Source organism: Macaca fascicularis, chromosome 12, assembly GCF_037993035.2.
Source record: "Macaca fascicularis isolate 582-1 chromosome 12, T2T-MFA8v1.1".
Classification (NCBI taxonomy): Eukaryota; Metazoa; Chordata; class Mammalia; order Primates; family Cercopithecidae; genus Macaca; species Macaca fascicularis.
In genome coordinates, this window is record NC_088386.1 from 37,169,351 (window position 1) to 37,195,618 (window position 26,268).

General features: G+C 34.3%; 1 protein-coding gene and 1 pseudogene across 3 annotated transcripts in view; one reads left to right on the forward strand and one right to left on the reverse strand.

Moving 5' to 3' along the window:
- Nucleotides 1–26,268, reverse strand: part of LRP1B (LDL receptor related protein 1B) — a 1,954,889-nt gene that overhangs the window by 1,479,380 nt on the left and 449,241 nt on the right. The gene's annotated exons all lie outside the window — the stretch shown is intronic.
- LOC102131498 (transcription factor BTF3 pseudogene) lies at nucleotides 23,642–24,572 on the forward strand (annotated as a pseudogene).

Below are 26,268 nucleotides of genomic sequence, written 5' to 3' on the forward strand. Positions count from 1 at the left end.
CTACTGTTTATTTAAGTACTTCCAGCTATGAGGATTTTAATACTAAAAAGAGTTTACTGCAACGTTGAATACCTCTAATTGTGAGAAAGTCTGTTCTGAAATGAATTTCACCTCCCTGCAGCTTTCAGCTGCCCTCTGAGCTAGGTATAGCAATTTTGTCTACTATTCTACAAGAAAAATCTTCACATGTTTGAACAGACTCGTGTCTTCCCTCAATTTCCCTTTTGCTAGGGAAACATTCCTAGCTCCTCCATCTCTAAAATCTGTATCATTTTCATACATCCTCTGGACGTATTTCAATACGTCAATGTTTCTCTTAAAATGTGCTGTCCAAAATAGAATGCAACAATCGAACACTGTAAAGAGCCATACACTGGTAGAACGATGTGAGAACATTTTTTCATGGTTGCATCACAATTTGGGGCCATATTATTGTCTATAATAACAGTTTTTTAGATGAACTTCTATAGTTGTGCAATTCATATTTTGAACTTTAAGCAATTTACAAAAAGTGCTCTTTGTTAAATAGTATTTTGTTGATTGTATTGTAGTGCCATAGATCATTTCAAATCTCTATTACATCATCGTCCACCGCAATTAAATTTTATTTAAATTTTTAATCACTGTGAGTACACAGTAGGTGTATATACATATGGGGTATATGGGACGACCAAAGTAATTTTGTGAGAGCTACAAATTTAGAAATCATACTTTTAATCCCTCCTCTAACGCTGACAAAAATATGAAGCAGAATGTACCAAATGCAGAAGCTTTGGTCAAGCCAAAGCACATCTCATTCAGGTTGGCATTCAAACTAACTGCCATAAGTTTAAATCCATTCCCTCCATTGTTAACAGTACATCTGAGTCTCCAAAGCACACTATTACCTAATCATATTCCACAATCTTATCCATTAATATGGGACATGTTATATGGTTCTCTAAAATAAAATATACAATGTTTTAAAATATCAACCCATTTTTCATTTAGAAAGAAGATCTGACTTTTTCTTTATGAATTTGAATTGGTCTCTGATGGTTATTGAATTTTTCTAAAGCATTAAATATATCTATTAGTAATCATTTTAAGACTTGCCCATTGACCAATACTGACTTTCTGAATCTTCACCCATTGCATATATGACATTGGTCACACAGAGCAACGTTTTCCCATCTCTTGTCTTCTTAAGATCAATTTATTTGCCACAATTGTACAAAGATAATTGCAGTGATTCCAAGATTGCATTCAATACTATTAATATAAGTTATTAGAATATAATAAACATTCTCATAAAGCTATTCATTCGCACTGGAAACATATCTATATTACAATTAATAATAATCATACTATTTAATGTTTATCAACTCCTAAAATGTGTTAATTGCTTAATGTGCATAGTTTCATTTAATCTACAGAATAACCCTGTGAGGCAATTTTCCTATTGCTATCTTGTTTTAAAATGAGTAATTTCAGCCTTAAAAAAGTGAAGAACTTCAAGGATACACATATAAAAATGGAATAACAGGGACCTGCATCCAAATATTTCTGAAACCAAAGTTCTTAATCACTACATTGCAATGGGTAGATTTCTAGAAAAGAATTTGCTTTATCAAAGGACATGTACATTAGACATGTTGATAGATACTAGAAATTGCTTTTTTTTTTTTTTTTTTTTTTAGAGCATGGGACAATTTATAAACACATGAATAATCTATGCTAGTGTCCTCAAAAACACTAGCTACTATTAACACTCTGCTTCTGTTAGTGATATCTTTTTGTTTTTATTTTTATTTTTGCTCACTTATGACTGAGCATTCTTAAATATGTTTAGAAAGCTTTTGTTTCTATTTTTCATGAATTGTTGTTCTTATATTTTGCCCTATTATTTTTTTATTGACATTTGTGTTCTTATTGATTTGTGAAAACTCTTTGTATATTAATAATATTAAGACATTATATACTAAATGCAGTGCAAACATTTCTTTCCATTCTTACATTTTTGTTTTATTATATTTAAAGGACCTTTCTTAGTAAAATACTTGTTAAAAGTTTTTGAAAATCACATCTTTAAACTTTTATTTTGTGGCTTGGGTTCTTGCTTTAGAGAGTGTTTCCCCCCCCCCCCCCAGCTAAGTTATGAAAATAATTCTCATGTACTATTGCAAAGATTGTACTTTTCACCCAATCTTTGTAAAATTTCAATACAATTTTATATAGGCTGTAGAACGTAGTAGTAAGAGGTCATGTTCATAATCCTGAGGCATCAGGTTTTAATTTTAATAATCTTGATCACCTTGGGAAAGCTACTTAATGTCTTAGTGCCTTAGTATTTTTGCACTTAAAATGAGGATAATGATAGTACCTACCCTATAGGAATTTTGTAAAATTTAAACGAGATAATACACGTAGTATACTTAAAAATGACTGACTCATAGTAAGTATTCAAATGATAGCTTCTAACTATTTTAAATTTATCTGATATATATAAATTTAAAACTATATATATATATATATAGTTTTGGTAGAAGTTACGAATCTGAGTTTTTTTTTTTTTTTTTTTTTTCAAGAATGAGAAAGCAATTGTTCTTACATCCTTGATTAAATTTTGAACCATTTATTCACTGATTCACTTTAATTATACTTAGATTCCATTTGTATAATGATCTGTTTCCAAGATTTGTAACATTTATGCCTCTAATCTTTACACAATTTTTTAATTTTAATTTTGAATATGTAAAGAAACTGAGGCTTGGAGAGCTTCTATCAAAAGATAAAGTTAGCAAGATTATAAATGATTTGAAGTTTACACTCACATCTCCCCAAAATGGCTACATTCTTAGACGTGCTCTTGCTTCTTCAAAGGATATGTACATTAAAGATTATGTTTCCACCATATAAAATTTTCTTTTATTATAAAATGTTTATGAATGGATTGTATTTTTGTTGTTACATCTTTTCTTCTTTGACACATTCTTTTTGTAATGTAATATTATATGATTCATTTTTTTAGACTGCCACTACACTAATTTGAGGGACATAGAGGCAGGAATCATGTCTGATTCATGTTTGTATCCCCAGTGTCAAGCAGTGCCCGTTACGTAGTCAAAAATCAATACATGTTTATAGAAAATAATTTCATTTTTAAAATAATGCACAGTCATGTTGCACCACTGTTCAAAATCCTACAATGTCTTGTGGTCTTTAATTAATTCCAAACCCTTGTCTTCTTTTATAGGTGCCTTTGAGAACAGCTCCATGTAAATCATCTCTCCCACAAAAATCCAAAATAGTCCTTTACTTCAGGCATCTGGTTGATCTCGCCATCTCAGAATACCTATGTTAATTTCCATTTCTTCCCCATTAATCATCAAAAGTTTCTTCATGAAATGTTCCTTCAGTTTTGGAGAGCATTGAATTTTCTTTCTTCCTGAGCCAGCAGTTAGAATTGTTTAATTTTAGAGGTACAAATGATCTTAGACTTGATCTAGGTTAAACCCTTCATTTAATAATGAGGAAATGGATGGCCAGCGAGGTTATGAAACTTTCCCTTAGAGTATTCTTAATGACTGTGGCTCACATTTTAGTTTTCAATTTTGTATTTCTCTTTAATTCTGTACCAATGGGATTAAAAGCTCCTGTGAAGCTAGAACTAGCAGTAGATTCAGCAATTTATTGAATAAATATTAATTAAGTGCCAACTATGGGCCAAGCAATATTCTAGAATTTAGAGATGCAAAACTACTAGAGATTTGAGTTTTGTTTTTGTGTAACTATAGTCTGTGGATGATGCGGATATTAACTAAAATAACTACAAAATAACTATAGATTATTATATAACTACAGCTGTGATAACTCTTATGAAGGAAACTAAATAATGTTATGGAAACAGACACTAGACTATTTAGTCCAGGCAGGAAGAGAAAGAAATAATTTCTTAAAGAAGTGACATTTCAACTGATACCTGAAGAATGAATACAAATTCCACAGGAAAATGGGAGAAAACTTCTTCATGAACAATGAAATTTAAGTTTCAAAAAATTGAGCCTGAAAGTCATTTGGAGTTTTACAGAAAAAGAGAAACCCAGGGTAGTTAGAGAAATCGAGTGAACGGAAACTGAGGCAGGAAACTGATTATGCCAGAAAATTATGTTAAACCCTATTGTGCAAAGTTTGTCATTGAAGTTCTATCACTGAGGATTGAAAATCTTATTCAAGTGCTTTAGAAATCTTTGGGAACATTATTACAGGGGAGTTATGCCATTATTTTTACATTAAAAACACGTGCCATGAGTTTTAAACGCATTTTTCTTTTCTTTCTTTTTTTTTTTTGGAGACAGAATTTCACTCTTGTTGCCCAGACTGGACTGCAATGGTGCAGTCTCATTTCACCGCAACCTCCACCTCCTGGGTTCAAGCGATTCTCCTGCCTCAGCCTCCCGAGTAGCTGGGATTACAGGCATGTGCCACCATGTCCAGTTAATTTTGTATTTTTAGTAGAGACGGGGTTTCTCCATGTTGTTCAGGCTGTTCTCAAACTCCCGACCTCAGGTGATCCGCCCGCCTTGGCCTCCCAAAGTGCTGGGATTACAGGCATGAGCCACCACGCTTGGCCATATTTTTCTTTTTCTTAAAAGCATTAGAAAACATAAGCAAAATGGAAATGGGAGACCATCACCTAGCCTTGGAGAAACAAGCAGATAGCTTGGCTAAGCTGACAGCTGTAGAGATGGAGAGGTATATATGAATCCAAGAGGTTTGAGAAGGTGGTATACACAAGACTTGATATTTATAGGGACAAGGGGATGTAAGAGATATTTCCTAGTTTTCCAATATTACCACTGGATGAAGGAAGATGGTATTTGTGACCTTCAGACAACTGAGGAATAAGGATATTCAAAATTTCAGACTTAGGCCCATAAAGTTTGAGAGGTTTGTGACAAATCCAAGTGAACAAATTATGTATTTATAGAATATTGGTGATACAGTTGAAGGAATATAAACCTGAGTATTATTGTCATCATAATCAATGTTTGTCTATGAAACCCAACAAAATCAGGAGGAAAAGAATATCAGCTATAATCTGAATGAATATAGACATTTCGAGGTGAAGTAGAGGTAGAAATACCAACAAAAGAGTCTGCCAAATAGCCATAATGTGAGGGAAAAACCAATATATGACACTGTCAGGAAAGTCAAGAACAAATAGTATATCTGACATAGAGTTGAAACAAAAGAAAAGTATGTTTTAATGATAAATGAATGAAACTATTCATCTATATTGAATGTTGCCAACGAGTCAATTAAGATGGGCTCTGAAAGGCATTCATTGAATTTGACAATATGAAAATCAATGATGACCTAACAGGAGTGTTTTTGTCAATGGGGATAGAAGAAATGGGAGAGAAAGTATATCAAATTCAAGTTGGTTGAAGAATGAACTGGCTCCAACTTATAAAACTAACCAAAATTAGTATTCAGAATACTCAAAGAATATCTACATATTAAGAATAAAACAAACATTATTCAACGGAAAAGTAGAAAAAAATATCAATAGGTGATTCCTAAAACAGGAATCTTAATGCTAAAAACACATGAAAAGATGTCCAATTAATAGTCAGAAAAACGTGACAGTGACACATGAAATACAGTGGTATTCATGTAGCTTCTAAGATGGCCGCTTCTAAGATGGCCTTAGATGATACCCACTCCTTGGTATTCATGCTCCTATGAAACTCCGGCCTCTTGTATGTGGATGGACCTAGTAACTTGCTACTAATGAATATAATATAAAAAGCCGTATTGAGACATCTTTTTCTGAGGTAAGGTTACCAAAAGGCTGTGACTATTCTCTTGCTCATGCTTTCTAACTCTCTTTCTTGCTTTGAATGAAACCAACTGCCATACTGTCGCTGCCCTATAGAATTGTGCTTGTGGCAAAGAACTGAGGGAGGCCCCTTTCCAACAGCCAGTGAGAATCTGAGACCCTCTGTATAACAGGCATTAGAGACTGAATCCTGTTAATAACACAGGAGTAAGCCTGGGTGAATCTTCCCCAATAGAACCTTCAGACAAGAACCTAGCCCTGGCTAACACCTTAATTGCAGTGTATGAAAGAACTTGAGGCAGACATACGTATTTAGGCCAAGCCTGGAATCGTAATCCACAAAAACTGTAAGACAAATGTTTCAGTTTTAAGTCATTACATTTTGGAAATTTGTTATGCAGTAATAAATAACAAATATAGGAACGATTTTATACTCTTCAAATAAACAAAATCTAAAAGTCTGATTATAAGGAGTATTATTTAAGTATATGGAGAATGAAAACATATTCATGTTCTGATGATAGGAGTTTAAATTGGTTTAACTTCTTTGAAAACCAATTTGACTATCTCTAGTAAAGTTGAAGATGCTGTACCCGTGGGCTACCAATCCCTCTTCTAAAGAAACACTTTTATGTGAGCAACGAAATACAAATAAGCAAGCACACTGAGGGTTGCTTATAAGAATGAAAAGCTGGACAAACTAAATATCCATTAACATGTGAATGGATAAATAAATTTTGATATATTCATGTTTTAGAACACTAATGGTAACATAAGCAATGTAGATTTGCATATATTAACATAAAGTACAAAAGTATACTAATACTTTGATATAATTTATATAGATACAATAAAAGATAAAATTATACTTTTATATCGATATGAGATACAAATAATACTATATATTATTTACGAATAGGTACAAATATTGTAAACTATAAATATTAGTGTGGAAAGCATATATATCTATCTTAATAGTCAACCTCTGGAATGAAAGAATGAAACTAAATGAGGTGGGCTTTAGCCATATGTGTATTATAATATTTCTTTGGGAGAAATGAGCCTAAGAAAATTTCACAAAATGTCAATATTAGTTAAACCTGGAGAGGGTGGGCATATAGCTATGTGTTATATTATTCTCTTTGCTTTTCAATATATTAAAGATATTTCATAATATTTTAAACTTTGAGAATTTTGAATCAAAATCAGGTAAAGACAGTGTTTGTAGCAAACACTTTCAAGAAGTTTGATGATGTAAAACAGCAAAATATTACAGATAGCTGAAGAATTGTGAAGTCAAGAAAGAAGTTATTGCTTTATTTTTTATTACATTTTAAATAGAAAAAGCTAGAATATGTGTGGATAATAATGAGAATAATTTGTGCTAACATAGAAAAAGAAAGTTGAGCAAATAAATTGGTAAAAGAAGAGGGAAACTTCTTCCCAAAAAGAAGTCCTTGGGAACCTAGGAAGAAATGGAATCCTTCCCAAGGTGACTTCTGAAATGAAATGTAAAATTACAGTCATTACCAGGGCATACATTTCTCCCACTATAATGCAAGATGAAAAGATAAGATTGGTACAGATGCAGAAAAAATATTTTCAACTTAGGACTCTGTGACAAATTGAAAGTATGAGGCACATCCACAAAAATAGAGGGAACAGAAGGGACAGTTTGCAATCTGAAGATGGGAGAGAAGCTATGAAACAGTATTTGCAGAAAATGAGAGTGAGAGCGCAATAGAGAAAAGTTGCAAAATTTCTGGGAAGTATTGCAGAGACATTTGAATCTATGGTGTTAGCAATCTGCCTAATTATTTATGAAAGAAATGCTGGTAGCAATAACTAATATATTTTATTAAAAATATAATCTAGTAGTTTGAGAAGATTGGGATAGTATTTTTGCTTAATGTGCTTTCATTCAAGTATTTAAATGCTAAGCCTAACTGTAAGAAAACGGTGCATTGCATTTTGCTACAAACTCAGTTATCTAAGACAAATAGAAACTTTCATAATCTTAAAAATATTATTGGCCGGGCTCAGTGGCTCATGCCTGTAATTCAGCACTTTGAAAGGCTTAGGTGGGTGGATTGCTTGAGCTCAGGAGTTTGAGACCAGCCTGCGCAACATGGGGAAACCCTGTCTCAACAAAAAATATAAAAAGTTATCCAGGTGTGACGGCATTCGCCTATAGTCCCAGCTCCTTGGAGGCTGAGGTGGGAGGATTTTTGTGCCAAGGAGGTTGAGGCTGCTGTGAACCATGATCGCACCACTGCACTCCAGCCTGAGTGACAGAGCAATAGTTTGTCTCAAAAAAAAAAAAAAAAAAATACATACACACACACACACATATATATATACACATATTTTATTGATTAAATGTACTGTAAATTTTCTTGGTAAATAAAAGAAAAACTCAAGTCTCAGAAAGGCTAAGTAATATGAGAACCTGGCTAACACAACAACAACAAACCAATCCTAGAGTTTTCAAAATTATCTAGGACAAAAAAAGGCAATTTTAATAATTTATTTTTTATCATTCAATAATTTCTTTAACTTTTTCCTGTGACTTTATGTGTGTTTTATTATTAGAGTATTAAGATTTGTCACTAAGTACATTCTGCTGATCTATATTATATTTGGATTCCCGAAGGTAAGATTTAGGAAAGAAATCATCTAAGACATAAAGGTGAAAAGTCAGAACAAAGTTTATTTTATTCTTAACTTGACTAAGGATATAAGATGCAGCCGGAAGAATACTTGATAGAGTCATTAAGCTCAAATTCTAGTCCTGGCACTATCTATCGTGGGCAAGTCCCTGAATTCCTCTGGATATCCTTTTCAGAAAAGTAGTGGATTAAATTAAATTATCTCCCAAATCTTACTATTTCTAAATTTCCTACTCTTCAGTTCAATAGAATTTGGGAAAGAAGAGTTCCAATAGACTCAGCTATTTCCAGTTTTCTACTACACAAAGAGAAATATCCTCAATGCAGCCAGACTGTGTGGAGGATTAACATCTCTTTGATATCACTGTCTTTGTACTCTCAATTCTTGCTTTAACTAGCTTGCTTCTTTTCAGGTTCAGAGACAGAAATAATTTTGAAGCAAAAGTGAACAGAAATAAAATAAGAGAAAAGTAAGGGGGGAACGTGTGTGTATGTTCAATTGGGTGCCTTGATAGCACTGGGTGTCCCTTTGGGTTTAGGGATATAGAAAATGGAGATGGTGATGGACTAGAATGCAAGAGATTGGTTAGAGAAAAAGAAAATGCAATAGTATTTGCAATTCTTCTTAGCCCAGGTTTTTATTAACTAGCATTACTTATATGCACTATTTAATTTATTAGAAGTACAATTTTAAAAAATCAGAGAAGAGGATGTCAGGAAAATTATAAGTAGATGGTAAAAAAAAAAAAAAAAAAAAAAAAAAAAAGGATTTCTAGGAGAGCACCAAGCAATTGGTTTTATAATTACCCCCTTAATATGTAATACTAACAATTGACCTGACAGTCAGGAATTAAATGAAGTAAGAGAAAAAGAATATTCTATGAATACAGAAGTTCTATTTTGGTTCAGCTCTAATAATATTCCCTTTACAAAATATACCTCTGCTGAACAAGTGGAAAACTTTCCCTCAGCTTTCATGTAACTAGGCTCCATTCCCATGTTGGAAAAAGACTGAATGATTAGGAAACTTTTCGAGTGCATGGGTACTTTTAAAATGATAAATATAATTGAATACAACCTGCTTAGGCATTTGGGGATAGAAGGGTTTTCTTACATAACTTACTTGATTGGATAACATATTTAATGGGATGTGGAACAAAAGAACTGCTTATCTGTGTCTTAAGATAATGTTAGACTCCTTGAAATATAAAGAATATTCAGAGTTTTTTGTATTTAGAAACTTTTCCTTATTTAAGATTCATAATGTGAATAACAATAAACTTGACTTTACTGTGGTCCTCCCTTTTATGTTGCAAATAGATTCAATATTTGGTGTATAGCATCTACTTATAATTATTTCTAAATGTGGACGGGGAGCTCCTGCTGGTCTTTGCATCCTGCATGTGTGATGTGAACACAAGCCTAGGAATGCTGGTAGGCTCTAGAAGCTGTAAAGCATAAGGTGAAATATCTCTTCTGGAGCCTCCAGAAGGCACAGTTCTACTGATACTTTGAGTTTAACCCCCAGCAACAGGAACCTAATACAGATTTTGATACTGGAAGTGGTGTGCTGCTGTCACAAATATTAAACCTGTAGAAGCTGCTTTAGAATTTGGTAATGGGAAAAAGCTGAACAAATTTTGAGGAACAGGATTTTAAAAGCCTCCATTTCTTTGAACAGGCTGTTAGTAGAAATCTGAATGTTAAAGGCACTGCTTGTGAGGGCTTACAAGAAACTGAGGAGCATGGTACAGGAAACTTACATCATCTTACAGAAAACCTAAATTATCATAAACAGAATGTTGGTGAAAAATATAGATTTTAAATATGCTGCTGCTGAGAGCTCAGAAGGAAATTAGGGACATGTTATTTAAAACTAGGGGATAATGGACCCTTGTTACATAGCGGCAGGAAACAGCTGAATTGTGCCCTATGGTTATAAGTGGAAACAAAACTTGTCAGCAGTGAACTTGGGTATTTAGCCCAGGAGATTTTCAAGCAAAGGGTTAAAGGTGGGCCTGGCTTCCTCTTGTTGCTTATTGTAAAATGCAAAAGGAAAGAAATAAATTGAGGGAAGAACTGTTTAGCAACAAGGAACCAATACTTTATGATTTGTTAAATTATCAGTTTATCTTGATTGCAAAAGATGCTAAAATTAGGAGATACATTGGCAGGAGAATGTGCTTTAGACTAGAAAGACAGGCCGGGCGCAGTGGCTCACGCCTGTAATCCCAGCACTTTGGGAGGCCAAGGTGGGTGGATCACAAGGTCAGGAGATCCAGACCATCCTGGCTAACAAGGTGAAACCCCATCTCTACTAAAAATACAAAAAATTAGCCGGGCATGGTGGCGGGCACCCGTAGTCCCAGCTACTCAGGAGGCTGAGGCAGGAGAATGGTGTGAACCCAGGAGGTGGAGCTTGCAGTGAGCAGAGATGGCGCCACTGCACTCCAGCCTGGGCGACAGAGCGACACTCCGTCTCAAAAAACAACAAAAAAAGACAAATATGTGGTTCCACAACCTTTGCTAGTGGCTTAAAAGGATAAAAACTACAGAGTATTCAAGAACAGAGAAATGCAAATCAAAACCACAATGAGATACCATCTCACACCAGTTAGAATGGCGGTCATTAAAAAGTCAGGAAACAACAGATGCTGGAGAGAATGTGGAGAAATAGGAAAGCTTTTACACTGTTGGTGGGAGTGTAAATTAGGTCAACCATTGTGGAAGACAGTGTGGCAATACCTCAAGGATCTAGTACCAGAAATACCAATTGACCCAGCAATCCCATTACTGGGTATATACCCAAAGGATTATAAATCATTCTACTATAAAGACACTTACACATGTATATTTATTGCAGCACTGTTCACTATAGCAAAGACTTGGAACCAACCCAAATGCCTGTCAATGATAGAATGGATAACGAAAATGTGGCACATATACACCATGGAATATTATGCAGCCATAAAAAAGGATGAGTTCATGTCCATTGCAGGGACATAAATGAAGCCGGAAACCATCACTCTCAGCAAGCTAACACAGGAACAGAAAACCAAACACTGCATGTTCTTGCTCATAAGTAGAAGTTGAACAATGAGAACACATGGACATAGGGAGGGGGAACATCACACACCAGAGCCTGTCATGGGTTGGGGGACTAGGGGAGGGACAGCATTAGGAGAAATACCTAATATAGATGACGATTTGATGGGTGCAGCAAACCACCATGGCATGTGTATACCTATGTAACAAACCTGCACATTCCACACATGTATCCCAGAACTTAAAGTTAAAAAAAAAATAAAAATAAAAATAAAATTGAACAGAGAGGACTCTGTGAGGAGATTGGGCAAGCAGCTGATGAATTCCTTAGTCATCTCAGCAAAACCCAGGAAGAAAGATGGGATTATTTAGGAAAGCTCTTTGGAGGAGCCTCTTGACTAATGGAGCAAATCTTTGTGATATACATGGGAGAGCCAAGAGATTCTTAAGCATGTTTTGTCACCAGGAACACTGCCAGCTTGAATTGAAAGAGATAGATAGGACAGAATGAAAAAAGGCTGCCAGACTCCCAAACTTACGCAGGAGGGAAAAGCCTGATAGAACTGCTCAGGTGCAAGCACACCTACCTTTCAAGAAAAGGGAGAGAATGACTCACAGGGCAGAGCTGCACTCCCAGATGATGCAGGCAAGAGCCACACCGCATTATTCCCAGGTCTTAAAGCTTAATAGAGTTTTATTTGTATTTCTACAAAGGTATATAGCTAAATTTGCTTGGGACCAATAACTCCTTTTTCTTTTTCCTTTGTTTTCTTCCTCTTCTTCTTTTTAAAATAGGAGTATCTGTAACTTATATATCATTCCTGTCACACCATTCATTGTATTTCGAGTGCAGACAATTGGTTTTCTAGTTTCATCAGTCTACAGATGGAGTGAAATTTTGTCCCAGGCGAGATCATGCAAGATTTCAATTATACTTGAATTATATGATTTAGATGATTATATTTGGGACTTCTGATCTGACAAAACTTAGATGAGATTTGGGACTTTAAGTTGATGTTGTAATTGGATTAAGATTTTTGTGAATGTTGGGATGATTTTAATGTATTTTGCATGTGGATAGATGTAAATCCATTGAGGTCAGAGGGTGGACCATATTAAACTGATTAAATACCCATCTTAATTTCTAGAGCCTGTAAATGTTACCTTAATGGAAAAGGAATTTTGCAAATGAGATTAAGTTAAAGATTTTATTATGAGAAGATTATCCTGGATTATCTAGGTGAGCCAAATGTAATCATAAGGATTCTTTTAACAGGGATGTAGAAAGATCAGGCAAAGAGAAACAATGTGATGACAGAAGGAGAGATTGAAGTGATATGGCACAAGCCAAGGAATGCTGGCATCTTCTAGAAGATGGAAAACACAAGGAATAGATTCTTTCCTGCAGTCTCCAGAAGAAATAAGTTAGTGGGCTGATTTCAGCCCCCAGAAATAGAAAACTAATACAATATCTTTTTTTCTTGGTCAGAGATTATTTTCCTACATAAAACAAATATGACATAGAGTAGTTTCCAGTTGGAACAGCACTGTAAAACATTCAAGTACATTCACTGCATTTATCCAAACAATTTCGCAGGTAAACACCACATGTTTTCATATGGAAAACAATGCAGAATAATTCGGTTATACCTAGAGGCAATTGAAAATTACCAGGATATGTATTTTTAATGTTCATATTAAATTTTGACCCTCTGAACTGTCATTTGAAGATTTTTTCATGTAATTTTATATTTTCTTAATAATCTCTGATAGATGCAATGCTCTACATCTAATTTTCAGACCCTAAAATATGTTAACCACTATTTTAAAATAAAGGTTCACAAAGCTCAAAAACTCATGATAACTTACTTTCATTGATAGCATAAATATATGTCATGTGTCATATAGTAATGTGCTTATATATGACATAAAAAGGAAGTAATAATAAAATATAAATGTTTGGGTCAGTCCAATGTTAATAATTATGATTAGACATGTTGAAGACTATCCCTGTGTCCCTGAGATAGCTGTGTGCTACATATACATACCTTAGCTAGTTCTAACAATGGTTTATAACACATATATTATTATAATTGTTTTATAGGACATTTTATTAATAGTCTAATGGTCTTATAAATGACTACGGCAGTTGTCATCAGTGGGCTCACAGTTGATCTACTATACCATGTTGCTGCTTTCTGAATCTGGAGAGAAAACAGCTTCTGCCATACTCTCAGACAAATCTTCATATTTTTGCAATATAGACAATCTTATGGTTTGAAGGTCTCCTTCCAAACTCATGTTGAAACTTCATCCCCAACGTGGCAGTATTAAAAGATGAGACTTTTCAGAGGTGATTGGATCATGAGGGCTCTGCCTTAATAAAAAGGTTTATCCGTCAGTAGATTAAAGGCATAATGGGTTATCATGGGAGGGGAACTGGTAGCTTTATAGGAATAGTAAGACAGACCTGAGCTGGCATGTTAGCATGCTCAGCCCCCTAGCCATGTGATGCTCTAAACTGTCTTAAGACTCTTCAGAAACTTTCCACCAGCAAGAAGGCTCTCACCTGATGTGGCCCCTCAAGATGGAACTTCTCAGCCTCTATAACTGCAAGAAATAAATTATATCATTTAAAAATTGTATAGTTTCAGGTATTCTGTTATAAGCAACAGAAAGACTAAGAAAGATAAGTGTAATTCTAAAAATAATAAAAACTCAGATTCTACCTTTGATTAAATGCAATAACAACTCCGATTGTCCTAACATTCATTTTGGGCAAGTGGGTTAAAAACACTCTACAAAACTCAGTCGTGAACTTTTATGCTATTTTGTCATAATCAGAGATGCCACAGTTTGGACAATACAGTTCACCAAATTGAAAACAATCTAGATAATGTTAATAGGTTATTTACTCTTAACAAAAATCTGACTTTATCATCATTACCCAGTTATATTTTATAACAAGTTTGTGAGACAAGTAAGCGAAATATTCTGATTTTAAAGATGAATGAATGGTTCCAAAATTTATAATCAATTAATTAGCTATATTATTGTTGAATTTGATACATAGCCATGTTTTCATCTTGTAGTTTGCACCAGAAAACAATACTAAATTATTTTACACCTTAGCAATTTATTGATATTTCATAGCTGTTGGTTCTTGACCACATAAAGTCAGTCGAATAAAAGTTTTGTTTTGATTTTCATTAAGGCAGAGTAGTAAAGCATTAATAGGTTAATAGAAACTTCTCCTGTTCTATGTTCGCATTTCATCTCTTAAAATATAATTTTATTTTTACCCTTGTGATTATGATATAGACCAAGAAATTTCCATATAGACCAAGAAAATTTTTCTTGAAAAATTTTCAGAAATTTTTCAAGAAATTTCTGCTAAAAAAAATAGGATTTTTAGCAGTTCTGCAGGCTAGAAGATAGTCTGAAATAATCAATTCTACCAATTAAACTTCCATAGTAAGACATCTGGTTGAGAACTGACCTGGCATATTTATAGTTTATGGTTCACAGAATTAAAGCATGGTTAGTAAATGATTCAGGAATTTGGACATTTTTAAATAGAGGGCCTACTGGTTACTCTGTTTGGGTAAGTTCTCTATAAAAACATTTGCTCAAACATAATTTTGCAATTCCAATTTTTTAAATCTTTGTTTATTAATAAATTATGATTTTTGAAAATAAAACTTTCGAAATGTTCTGCGTACATGTTAATGTAGGTTAGGCCATCCAAAAGACAAAGCAAAGTGTCAGCATGAAGTCATGGGCTAGGATTATACAAATTAGAACAAATACAAGGAATTCCAACTTTTTTCCCTGTCGATTTTCTTTCTGACACACATGTGTTAGTTCAAATTTGTACATATAAATGTATACACACACACTCCTATTCTCACATGTATATTACATAAACATAGGCTATGTTCTCTTCATGTGTTTACATTAATAACAGTTAATAGCTATTGGGCAGAAAAAATATGCCAAACACTGGTCTAAGTACCCTATATGGATTTACACATGTGATCCTTACAACTACCCTAAAATCCATGTTCTAATACTATTTATTCATACTAATTATTAATATTACATATTTTTAAAAACCTGAGATATAGATGTTAAGTAACTTTTGTGAAATCAAATAACAAATAATAGTGCTACAGAAATATGAAGTCAAGCAAGTTGAGGCCAGAAAGTGTCATTTAAGTCTCATAATAATGATGAAAATGAAAGCACATATCTCATTTTTAATTAAAGAAACTGAGGCCCATAGAGGTTATATGATTTATGGAAAGTCAAACAATTGGTAAGTAGTTGAGAATTTCAACCCATGTAATCTCATTCCAGAAACAAGTCTTGTCCACTTCAATAAACTGCCACCTTAAGATATCCGCCTTTCTAGCACAGTTAAAGTCATTATGTCTATGTATCAAAAACTGTTTCAATTGAGAAGTCATGGAAAGAAACAGGGCTATCAAATACCTCTCCTTCCTTTACCTAGGATGGATGGGTAATAATTAAACACTTATCTACTCAGTGATAGAGAAATTATTAATCTGCCACCTTTCTTATCCCAGTTCATATGCAGTTCAAGATCATATCTGGCTTTTGACTATTTCCAATTCCTTGTCCTTTAACTGTCAGTTTTCACAATAAAATAATAAAAATCAGAATCGACTGTAGATGCTATCAATTAAAGTGCCATCTAGCCCTGTTTGCAACCTAACTTTTCCCTAAGGAATTTCCTGGCTGAATCACAGGTGTTACAAATACTGACTTCTGTTACCATTTTTGCCATTGTTTTCCCTTCGTCTTTGATGTCATATTAGCATGTATTGTACAAATAAATTTATTTGTGTTAATCACCTTCTGGGCATTTTGTATATATCATTACTATTCCTCATAATACAACCAAGACAAGGAGGAATTAAGGAAAATGCAAAACGATTGGTAATTTATCCAAGGTAGACTTGCTAATAAGAGGCAGATTCAGGGTTCTAATTCAGGTCACTCTGCCTCAAAACACTATCCTGTGTCCACTAATGTCATGGCTACAGAAAACACAAACAAACTCCATTCTGCATATGTAGATAAGGGGAAAAACAATCTATAATAAGGAGAAAAACAATCTTTACACATCAATTATAAACACATACATGATTTATATCCTTTAGAGTGTAGCTACCACTTTGTAGCAAATATGTATCACTTGCTTTATTGTATTTTGTGTATATGAGGGAAATTATTTAGAAAGACAAAACTCAAAATAAACAGCTCAAGATCTTTAAAAGACAAATTTAATCTGAGATAATAGGCTATTTTCTTATCTTTTATCAGTGATTAATTAGTGATAGAAATTTTCTTTTTCTCATCATAACTTAGAAAATTTCCTTGATAAAGGTTGTCTAATTTAGTACACATTTAAATTTTAAGCCAGCAGGGTTTTCTGCCTCATAAATATCTATTTTAGGAGAGAATAAATACCAGTCAGCTGACTTATTTTTAAACAAGCTACAAAAATTTATTATGAAAATATTATTTTCTCCAGTATAAAAAGACTGATTGAAATGTAAATTTTCTATAGGATTTCTGACAGCTACAATAAATATAAAATATGGAGATAGTAAAAGCATTATTTACTCTTGTAAATACTTGGAAGACTTTAATTTTAAAAAAGGTTACAAGTCTTTCACAAGGTAAACATAGCAATGCAGGAGACATTTTCTCCCATTATTATGTAGCTATATTCCTTCCTACTTTATAAGTTTGATCTATGCTTTTACAAGAATTGCTGTGTCAATGAATTTCAATACATAGCTTGAAGGCAAAAGTTTGACTTCCAACTGCTTTTTCAGTCATCTTCACCTTTCATATATTTAGAACATAAATTAGGCTAAAATTAAATTGAATTTTATTATGCTTTACAAGCATGCTGCTTCTTGGTATTCCAATTAATTATGTCCCTTTGAATTTTTACTCCATGCTGTGGTACAGGTGTCCCATATGTTCAAGTTAATTGTAATTTTACAAGGAAAAATACACCAAATCCAGAAAAGGGATTACATATATATATACACACATACATATACATACACACACACACACATATATAATTGAAAATATAAAAACACTAGTCATTGGGGACTCTTTCTTGCTCGAAATTTGTATTTCAGTTTTACAACCTGGTTCATATGGAAGAGGATCAGGTACAGTTGGAGTCAACTGCAAATAAACTAAGAAATATAATGTTAGATAAGAGTGGTATATATTTGGGTAGCTGACATCAATAACTAGGGATTCTGTTCTTATCTTTGCAAATTCCATAATTATTATTGAGCCTAAAACTAGCACTCTGATACCAAACTCTGGTATCAGAGTTTGTGTCAAATTATGATATAAAATATTAATTTCTAGAGACAAATTTTAGCCATCAATTAAGAATACACCCTTCCTGCAGCTTGATTCTGAGCTAATTTGCATTCAGCTGGTGTCCATCATATAAAAAGGAAAGGTGTATTCTTTATTTCCTCCTCTTTCAGGGAGTCTCCCCTCTATTACAGTGAGTTTTTTAATGAGGTGCACCATCAGGACCACATGAGACATACAGGGGGACGAAAGATACATTCTGAGAGCAAATGTAATTTAATTTAATTTCTTCAGGGGGAAGCCAACACTTTATTGATGTTCTGGCATTTCTAAGAATGGAGTACTAGACAGACTTGAAGAACTGACTTCCTAAATAAAAGGCAGGAAAATGAATGGGTCAAGAAAGGGAGTAAGTAATTACTGAAAGGACTTTGTTACTGTTGACTTTACCTAATAGATGGCCTCAGCAGGTTTTCATTAACCTGGTCCATTTATATTCCTATTAGACGGCAGCTGAAAAATACTAAGCAGCTAGGAATGACTCCTCTATTTTGAGGAAGAAATGTATTACTATAATGAATATTCAGTACAGCAGCATAAGGGAACTTGAAATATTATTTTCTAGTGTTCCTCTGATTTAGGCCCAGAATTTATGATGCTGTACTGTAGGCTGAACTATCCCAGTGACCAGATGGAAACAGAATTTCTCTTCTGCTTAAGAAGAAAAGGAAAAAAAAAAAAAGTTGGCCAGATAATCGGCCACACACACACACACACTCACACACACACACACACACACACACACACACACACACACACGTTGCAAGGCATTTTGTCAGATACCTTAAGGTCTGCCATAGAATAATAGGCATGATCCCAGCCCTGAAGGATCCTGTGCTTTCAGTATGTCAAAGCAAATGCAGGGGTCAATTCATTTCTGTACTGCATGATAATAACTCCAGGAGCTGCATCTAGACTTCTTAGCAGTATTTGCCACTATTAATTTTTCTATTCTTTGGAACACCTGTATGTATGATTTTGGTTGCTTCCAATTTCTGCTTATTTGTTTCTAGGCAGCCTGGGCAAACTTCTCAATTCATATGGCTTCTATTTCCTCCCCAAACTCCATCTTCAATGTAATTGTCTTCTATACTCTAGAATCCTTTATCTGTCTGCCCTGGACCTCTCCATGTGAACATCATATAGACAACTTGAATTCAGTATTTCTAACATGGAACTTATAATTTTTTGCATAAGTCTGACACTTGTCTTATAGATGATATCTCAGCAAACATCATGAATATCCTTTCTTTTTTCCAAATGACAATATAGTCATTATGCCTGACTCCTCATCCCTTCCTTCAGAAATCCTGTTCACCAGCACATTGTCTGAATTCTGTAACTCCTCTGGCAGAGCTGGATTCAAGTCATCTTTCCTTGTTTAGATTAATAGAAATACAATTCAACTACTCCCTCCATTGATTTTTCTATAGAGCAACTAAGAGTAACTTTTCTAAAACTGGCATTTGATAAACTCACTCCTCTACATAAAATCATTCAATGACTTCAATCCTCTCAAAATAGAATAAGTATCTATATGAAGAATCGCATGATGTTCTATGATCTGGGCCCTTTTCCATCTCTTACTTATCCATAACTTTTACTCTAAAATTCAAGTACACTAAACTACTGTGAATTTCCTATGCTTTTGCTCACCACAAGGACTTTGAATAAACTGTTTCCTCATCCTGTAACTCCTTTTGTCCTATTCTTTGTTCCACTTGACCAATTCCTACTCATCCTTTCAGCATGATTTTGTCATTGTTTCCCAGGAGAAGCTTTCTCTGGCATTCAGCTTCATCTAGAGACTGGTGACTTACCTTTATAGCCTAAGGGCTTCCATTGCCCCTGTTCTTAACCTACCGCAGTACTTGTCAGAGTACTCAGGACCCACTAGAGTCATGAGTCCCTTCAAGAGGGGGATATGTTCTGAGAAACGTGTGCTTAGGTCATTTTGCCATTGTGCAAACGTCATAGAACGTACTTACACAAACCTAGATGGTGCAGCCTACTACACACCTAGGCTATATGGTGCAGCCTGATGCTCCTGAGCCACAAATCTGTACATTATGTTACTGTACTTAACACTCTCAGCAACTGTAATACAATGGGAAGTATTTGTGTATCTAAACATAGAAAAAATACAGTAAAAATATTATAATCTTACAAAATCACTGTCATATATGCAGTCTGTCATTATGCAACACATGGCTGTACATAATTTGTGAGGCTCAGTGCCAAAGGAAAATGAGAGACCCATTGTTCAAAAATTACCAAGAATTTCAAGAGGGTGTTAGAAGAGCATTTAACCAAGTAAAGAGCTCTTCTAAGTACAGGGAACTTTGCCACTATGGAGGTCACACATTTACCAGGCTTCCTAAGCAAGTATCTTGCTGCTTTTTCTGTCTCTATTGCTCCCTAAATTGTAAGCTTCTTGAAAGTAGAGTCTTTTTGTCCTACCTCCCCATTACTTTTTTAGCAATTAGCATTTTTTCTTGTCTGTAATTATTGCTCAGAAAATATCTGTCAATTCAATTCTCCATTCTGACAAAAAATAAATCACAATGTGGGCATCAGTCTTCTGGCAACATCTGCGAAATGAAAGGATTTGTCAACATGCTGTAACTGGGCACCTCTGGTAGTAAGATTAAATCAAAGCTTATTTTAATCTATAACCATACCCAAATTTATTAAAGATATTAGTTAATGGTATGCACTATAAAATCTAAAATTATTTTTAGTAAGAATTATTAAAATATAAATATATAATGTATATATTAACTATAGATTTACATGAATTTGAATAATAATAATAATTCAAATTATTCCCAGTATTTCAGTGGAATGTGGAAACTGCTGTGTTGGTTACTGAGCTGCAATGGCCTCCAGCAGCACAGTGCTTTGGGCAGATTGTGTGCAAATTTTCAAGGAGTACTAGATTTAGCCTTATACAGACAGATCATTTGTTTCTTTCTTATTTAGTCCTTCCCTATTTTGCTTTCTACTTAAATAACTTATTTCTAAGGGATTCGTATCAATGCCCCTCCTCAGTCCTCTTGGAGTTTTAGATTCACTCTGCTTTTCCCACATTCTCTTGAATTTGCTGCCCCAAATACCTATCCAAACTCTGTAGATGGATAAAGCCTTCTAGAGTACAGAAGACATTCAGGTTGTAGATGGAGTTTGGGGAGGAAATAGAAGCCATGCGAATTGAGAAGTTTGTCCAGGTTGCCTAAAAACACGAATAAATTGAACTAGAAATTGGAGTCCAAATACCTATCCAAACTCCGCAGTTTGACAAAAAGAGGGAAACTCTGAGAATGTCGAGTGCAGCACAAGATCGCGGAATGTAAATTCCTAAGCTAAGTGGTCCAAGGTCTACTATTTCTCTCCCTTTCTCCTCCCTCCTCCTCTCCCTCTGCCTCTACCTCTCTAAGCCTTGGTTTCTTCACCTGCAAAATGACATATTAGGATTCTACAACTTTGATGTTCTTTCCAGCTTTACCACTGCACCATGTACCTTTCAGAGTAGAAAAGGCTGGACCTTGGGAGAGAAGCAGAAGTCGGATAAATGAAAGTGAAAGGGGAGGGAGGGCACTGAGGAAGACCTGGCCTAAGAGAGTCCTTGGCACACAGGTGACTGTGAGTGAGCCTGCCCTAGTGACCCAGCCTTCGTGCCACAATCATGGTGGCCTGAGTGCATAATGCGCGAAGCTCTGTTCTGAGAACTTCTTGTGTATCAATAATTTACTCATCCCAACAATCACTCTTATTTTATCGATAGGAAAATTAAATCTCATGGCTAGTTTGTGATTGATTCAAGATTTAAAAATCATTCAGTTTGACCTCATGGTATTCCTGTGTCCCCATGATTAGGAAATCTCTAAAATCACATTTTGAAGAATTTGGGCTCATGATCATTAGGTTGTTTCAAAAAAAAAAAAAAAAAAAAAAAGTACAATTTTCTCTTTTAGATATCTCTTGGGAACGAATGGTGCTCTTTAGAAAGCACAATGAACATAAAGATATAATTCTTACAAAAATTAACAGGAAAGGAGCTACCAAATGACAATGGATGAGAAAGGCATCTTGTTACTTATTTTCTGCACCTCTTATTCCAGCGATGATTACATTCCATTTCTGTCTTTTATTTCTCTTGCTGCATGATTTTTCACAGGCTTTGTTCTACACACTCATCATCTTTGGTATTCTTTAGATAGTTTTTTTTTTTTTTTTAATTATCTATGTCTCTTTTCAGCAGATTAAATAAGTAAGGTAACATTCCTCTAAGTTCTCCATTCAATAATACTTTAAAAAATGATGCTTGATTATTTAATGCCAGCATTGCCACATTGTGGAATGATTGTTCACAATGAACTTTTTAATTTGCACCATGCAAACTATCCCTCCTTTCACGCCATTTATTTTTTCCCATACTTGCCTTTATTAACTATAATTGTCTACAGCTGCTGCATTTACCATTTATCCTGCCTCAATTTCAATCCAATCCTGTCACTTGAGGAGGTGTATAATATATACAAGGCAATTTGGCATATTCTGATGCCTCCTGGGGTAAATTTACTGCCTTTATATAAAAATATGAAAAGATAAGTTTTATTCTACCCTCTTGGAAAATTCCCACCAACCTAACATGGAAATATGCCTGACCTACTTTAAAAGGGTCATTGCAATATTGCCTAATAGTGATAATAATGTCATAAGGTGCTGCAACAAGTTCTTCATGGAGACTAAATCACTTGATCTTCACAACAAATTTATAAAATAAGTATTGTTATCCCCACTTTGAAGACGAGGAAGGTTTAGAAATGATTTAACTTGGAATTTTCATGCCCTTGATATGTGATAAAGCTGATTTGTACCAGGTTTCTCTGACTTCATCCCGACGTTACTATAAATAAAAGCAGCACAGCCTAAACAATGACCATGTCCTCAATCATCCTCACCACAAAAACATATATATCCCCTTAGTAATTTTGACGCCACTGTAATGTAAAGCAAAACAAAGCAAAACCAGATGAGGTCCTAAATAACATCGTATTCAAAAGCCCAGAGACCAGGTCAGCTGAAAACATTGTAAAAATAGTTGATTCAATGTTACTGTCAAATTCTACCAGAAAACTAGCTGCGGCCTATATATTCTCTTACTTATCTTGTATTATAAGCAGAATATCTTCCATTTTATGGACGAAAATTCTGTCTATGGATTGAAATAACGAATAAGATAGAATGTATTTAGTTCTCCTTGAACTACCTGTATTTCTACCTTGTGAAAAATATGTTATATATCATAGCCTTGCTTTTTACAAATCTATAAAGCACAAATACCCTTTAATATAATGTTTTCCTTAATCAAATAACTCAACTCATGGTTTACTTGCAAGAGTGTTCCAGATACAACTTTACTAATTTATTCTTCTTCTCTCATCTTGCATTTTCAGCAGACTCAGTACAACCATGAGAAAAGATAAATTCCTACTAAAAGTAGGCTTAGAGTAGGAAGTACTATATTGTTGAAATAAATCTAAAATCAAATATAGGGTGCTTATTTGACATTTAAAATACAATTGTAAATGATCAATAAAGTACTCATACAACAGAATCACATGAAATCATCGAATAATCATGATGAAAAGCAGAAATTCTTCCTTTAGCTGCCATCTTGCGTCCCCGCGTGTGTGCGCCTAATCTCAGCTGGTCCACCAGAGACCCCTTGAGCACCAACCCTAGGCCCCCGCGCGGCCCCTTATTCGCTCCGACAAGATGAAAGAAACAATCATGAACCAGGAAAAACTCGCCAAACTGCAGGCACAAGTGCGCATTGGTGGGAAAGGAACTGCTCGCAGAAAGAAGAAGGTGGTTCATAGAACAGCCACAGCAGATGATAAAAACTTCAGTTCTCCTTAAAGAAGTTAGGAGTAAACAATATCTCCGGTATTGAAGAGGTGAATATGTTTACAAACCAAGGAACAGTGATCCACTTTAACAACCCTAAAGTTCAGGCATCTCTGGCAGCGAACACTTTCACCATTACAGGCCATGCTGAGACGAAGCAGTTGACAGAAATGCTACCCAGCATCTTAAACCAGCTTGGCGCAGATAGTCTGACTAGTTTAAGGAGACTGGCCGAAGCTCTGCCCAAACAATCTGTGGATGGAAAAGCACCACTTGCTACTGGAGAGGATGATGATGATGAAGTTCCAGATATTGTGGATAATTTAAATGAGGCTTCCAAGAATGAGGCAAACTGAATTGAGTCAACTTCTGAAGATAAAACTTGAAGAAGTTACTGGGAGCTGCTATTTTATATTATGACTGCTTTTTAAGAAATTTTTGTTTATGGATCTGATAAAATCTAGATCTCTAATATTTTTAAGCCCAAGCCCCTTGGACACTGCAGCTCTTTTCAGTTTTTGCTTATACACAATTCATTCTTTGCAGCTAATTAAGCCGAAGAAGCCTGGGAATCAAGTTTGAAACAAAGGTTAATAAAGTTCTTTGCCTAGTAAAAAAAATAAAAAATAAAAAATAAAAAAATAAAAAAATAAAAAATAAGTAAAAAAAAATACAAAAAGAAAGGCAGAAATTGTATCAGTTACTTTTAATATTGAATAAAATAAATAATTGTGCAGCCATATACAAAACATACCTTGTGATTTTTCTTTAAACTTATGTTTACATTGTTTTTGATAAAGAATTTAATCTCCACATTATTAATTCTGGTTTTCCATTCTGGACAATTTAAATTATTAACGGGGGTGCAACTGAAGACTTAGAACAACTCTGAATACTAGATGCCTCACCAAAATATACAGCTATAAGCAGTCACATTACAACCTGCTATTTTGAAATTTTAGTAGTAAGAATATTAAGATATAATACATCAATTTTCCCCATAATTTCTCAGCAGACAATGAGAAGGAACCACTGTAGTGATTAAATAGCTGGAGAGATTCAATTTTGAGGGAAGATTAAGAAACTAAATATGTAGAAGTTGGTTTGGTGACCACTAACTGAGAGGGGATATGGGTGACTGTTTTTATATTTGAATGACACCTTCAAAGACGGACATTAATGGTTTACCACCTGGTAATGGGCAATAGTTAAAAGACATAGGCGATGTTAAAATAAACATGCAGAAAAATCTATAATAACAAGGTAATGTAATAATAACCTTTTGTGTATTGTAGAACTGTCCTTATAAAAAATAAGATAGGTCAGTTTTCTTAATTTTAAGGGCAGTCATTTTTATAAATAAACATATCTTTTTTTTTATTTTTGTTAACCAGACATGTTTAAACATAACACATATTATTTTACCATTTTTAAGTCATATTATATTTTACATGGCATTCTTTCAAAATTAGAAATTTATAGTTGATAAAACAGTCATTTCTTCTCTACATTATTTTAGTAATTAAAAAATAAACAGTAATCAGCAAAAAATTTGTCACCGCATGCATTTTAACTTAAAAATGAATGTGTACTAGCTGGACTATTAGCTAAGGGTTTATAAAATAAGGATCATAAAACACAGTAAGTCACCGAATTCATACAGCATTCCCATCTCATAGGTAGAGGGTTGCTGTTAGGTTCAATCTCATTTACTCTCCTTGTTAATGTTCTGGAAAGAGGCAGTAAATATGACATTTGTTACTTTCATATTACATTGAAACGTGCATCGAGAATACAATTTATTTCAGAAGCAAATATTAGACTACCTGAGAAGCACTGGAAAGTAAATATAGAGAGTTAAATGTAAAGATAACAATCACTGCACTCCAGCCTGGGCGACAGAGCGAGACTCCGTCTCAAAAAAAAAAAAAAAAAAAAAGATAACAATAAATGAGAATGTTTTCCAGAAAAGATGGTAGCAAAATGTGTAACATCATATGGGACTTGTATACCAGGTTAGATCCATGGGTAATGTCATATGGGACTTGTATACCAGGCTAGATCCCATAAGCCTGATTGGTAATGCTGCATGTGGTGCTACTCAGCCACCTGAACAACATCAAACATGCTTGAAAAGAATTAAAAGTCATCAATAGACTACAAAACTACAGATTTTATTCTATAAGAAATAATTGGCTCCATTTCTGTGAAAGTGGCTACAAATGGCATTCAAAACTAGAAGAAGACTAGGTGGTGAAACCCACAGTACATCACCAGGAGGAAGGTACAGCACCCAGCACTGTTGTACACTTTAATATCAGGGTTACTATCATGATGCTAATGCTAGCTTTTGCTTATGGTGCTTCTATCTTCATGTTT